The sequence below is a fragment of the Oryzias latipes genome, chromosome 19 (assembly GCF_002234675.1).
Source record: "Oryzias latipes chromosome 19, ASM223467v1".
Taxonomy (NCBI): Eukaryota; Metazoa; Chordata; class Actinopteri; order Beloniformes; family Adrianichthyidae; genus Oryzias; species Oryzias latipes.
In genome coordinates, this window is record NC_019877.2 from 18,929,335 (window position 1) to 18,933,132 (window position 3,798).

Here is a 3,798-nt window from a genome sequence, read left to right on the forward strand (position 1 = left end):
TGGTCTTTTCTGATTTAATTAAATGAGTTCATCTATTTATTAAAACGCATTTTTATAACAGAACTCTAAGACTGATGCATATTTTGAGTTTAATAAACTCCTAACTACTGTACTTTCACTCTGACCTTATCCTTCTCAAATTTCTTAAGGTGTTTTTTCAGGTCTTAAATTTATATGATTCTTTGTTTGCACAAAAAAAAAAAAAAACTAAGACTTCACCAAATGTGGTAAATGACACTTTCACCTCATAACAAAAGTCTTTCTGGTCAACTATCAGCTGTTATTTTTTGGGATCAATGATCTAAAAGGCTTTCATTTATGTTTTCTACCCGCAAAAATAAGCAGGTTTCCGTATTTTGATTTGTGGTTGTAGCTTTACAGCGCAAACCAGCAGAAACTGGAATCATAGATGACCCTTTCTCTCATTTGACCTTTCCACTGTGTGTTGCCTTTCGCTTTTTTAAAATATCTAGTTCTATCACATTAAAAATAAATAATGTATCTTTTGCAAAGTAAAAAAAACATGTATAATATTCACAAGAAGTTGTCAGAATAATACATAACTCCAAAGGAAGCTTTTTTATTCCAAACATTTAGATGTCAAAAGAGGGACCATCAGGTTTTTTATTTTTAGAGCAGCATTTTAACAAAATTCATGCTGCTGAAAATACAAATTTTATGTGACTGAAAACAAAAATCCCAAAATATCGATATTTTAGAAAACTAACTCATATTCTTCATTAAACAGGGCCAACTCTTACTGTACCATGCACATGTTAGAATAGTGTCCGATAGTTTAAACTCATTCTGAACATTAATTAATCTATAAATGTATTTGGGAACTGGTTTGAGTGGTTTAACAACGAATTAACTTCAGTAGAAAGCATGTTTTTAATAGATTTTTGGGACCTGAAACCAATTTGAGTATTGGGAGAGGTGGAGAAGATCAAAATAAAGAATAAATGGATTGACATTTCCGTGTACATCAGATGGTTAAAATCTGGCTCAAAACTGGACAGCTGTATAGCTCCAACATTGTTTGCCATTTTTGTTGCACCAGTAGTGTTAGGTTGGGGTACTGAGGGGCTGTAAGGTACAGGAAGAGAATATAAACAAATTGTAAATGGCTTACTTCTAAAGTACTTTATCAAAGGCCCATAGCACGTTACAGTCACAGTCCCATTTACCCATGCACAGACACAATTACACACTGATGGCGGTGCCGCTGCCAAACAGGGTCACCTATCTATTTCCACCAAAATTGGGTTCAGTGTGTTGCCCAGAGACATTTCAAAGCATGCGTGGGCAAGGCGGGAATCAAACCTGTCATGGGGGGGTGGTCTTACTCTGGACCCAGAGTCCCGCCCACAACTTATGGACAAATTTCTAATGAGCTCCCGCCGGTCTGCAGACACTATGTCCTCAAAAACAACACAGGTTTTTGGATTTTGGCTGAAAGCAGCATAATCCTAGTTTTACAATAGTTCAAAAGATTATCGGATTGGGTTTTATAATCCTCACTCAGCCTTAACCGGGTGAGTTCCAGCTCACGGCATACCTTTCATCCGGTATAAGAGTCTGGGGTTAAATGAAATGTCTGCCCAAGATGGTAACAGATCAACACAGAGCAGTACATGTCTTGACCTGCTGTCCATCCCATTTTGCACTCACTAGTTTCAGAATTCCAATTAGTAATTTAAAGTACTCTAAGTATGAGAAAAACGGGAAACTGTAGGAAAAAAACATGCTGGTCAGCCATCTATCCATCCATCCATCCATCCATCAATCCAGTTTCAGAACCTGCTCAGTCCCTTTCAGGGTCGTGGGTTTGGAGCCACCTGGTTACTGCTGGGGAAGGTGGAGTACACCCTGAACAAGTCACCAGTCTGTTGCAGTGCCACACAACTACGCACACCCAGGGCAAATTTAGAATCAGTAATTAACATATAAACCATGCTTAAGGATTATGGGAGTAAACCGGAGTGCCCAGAGAAAACCCACAAATGCACAAGGAGAACATGCAAACTCCTGTTTGGGATTTGCATTAGGATGCGTTTGGATATAAGTTGGATGTCCTTCCTGTTACAGCCTTCTGTGTCTTCCCGGACTTGGGACTGGCAGACAGAAACACTGGATTGTGGCCTCTTGTGGTTGAACTACCGGTAATTTAATTTCAACTTTGATTTTATGTCTATTTAGTTTCTGCTTTTTTTGACTAAAGGACCAATCCTAATCCTGGTGAGTACACAAGCTGAGAAATGCATTGTATCATGACACCCAAATGTATATGCTGGATGGTATAATTTTCATGCTTGAAGACAAAGACACATGCATGCAGGCAGACACTTGTGCAACTGCACACAGATGTAACACGCACTTACACGCTCCAACACTTCACCAAACTGCATGGGTAGAGGTAGAGCTAGAGTCGGCATGAGGCGGTGAACTGCGTTTGAACCGCTGACCTCTGTAACTCACCCATATTGATGGCAGGCAGCGCGCTCGCTCACAACACAGCGCTTCAGCAAGCATAACATGGCCCCAGGGGCTTCAGCGGAGGAAGGGGGGTAGCGGGGATGGATGAATAGATGGATGGATGGATGGATGGATGGATGGATGGGTGTAGAGTCATATTTGCTTGTCTGGATGTTAGCTCGCTCTATCATGTATAAATGACAAAAAATCAGAACAGAATCATAATCCTAACAAATATCTTCACCTACTTGAGTGAAACATTTTGCTTGTAATCTATTTTTTGTGGCCGATCTACATTCATTGTCAGGGATAGCTCGCAGATCATTGCTCTAATTTTCCTATTTCAGCATTTTTTAGTACCGATTTTATTAAGATAATTATGTAAACATGTATCTATTTGACTTCAATTTTGGGCTTCAAGAAATGTTTGTAATGAGATTTCTGTCCACTTTTTTCCACTTACAGGTTCAAAAACTGAAGCAAGTAATTGATTCAAAATCTATTCAATTCGATAGGAATCTGAAAATGTAAACTAGTATTGTATTAAACTGTTCAAATCTTTCCCAAACATTCAGGAAATTGTATTTTTTAACTACTGCCAAATACACGTTTTTTTGGAGAATAGCTTTTAATGGCTGGAATGGGATGTGTTGTTTTGCACCTTAACCCTTGTGCTATCCTAGGCACTTCACCAATAGCGTACTGTCTAGACCCACTAGACAGTACACTGAACCTTTTTTCTTCAATGATTTGTGAACCTCACTGGTGTCCGTGGATTACATGAAATCCTCTCCACCTTTATCCACCTTTGTCATGGTAGGGAGAACACGACAATGTAAGGGTGGGTTCATCTAAGATAGCACAAAGGTTAATCTAACAGTGATGACAATTTGGAATATTTTCTCTTATGTCTGCAAGGCTTTGCTCTGGCTTCTCTGGTTTCCTCTTACCGATCAGAAGCATGTCAGGTTAACAGCTGTTGAGTGGGTTTGTGGTTTTCTGTTTGGCATGACCTCTTTCTCATGATAGCCCTGACATGCTATGATGAAGCGTTGAGAGCTTTACAGAATGGAGGAAATGTGGAAAGTAAGTCAATAATTCTTTCAAAATGTATTAAGCTTTTTCCTGCAGCCATAAAAGACACATACATTTTACCTTTTTCTTCCTTCAATGCTTAATTAAAAGTGTCCACGGCTGGTTCCAATCAGCAGAGCAGAGCAGAGAGGGGAGGGGGAGAGTAGACTGCCAGAGGCACTATGACAGTGCCCCCCCCCCAAACGACTGCCTCCAGGCGGTCCAGGATAGCGATCCGGGTGAGCACGG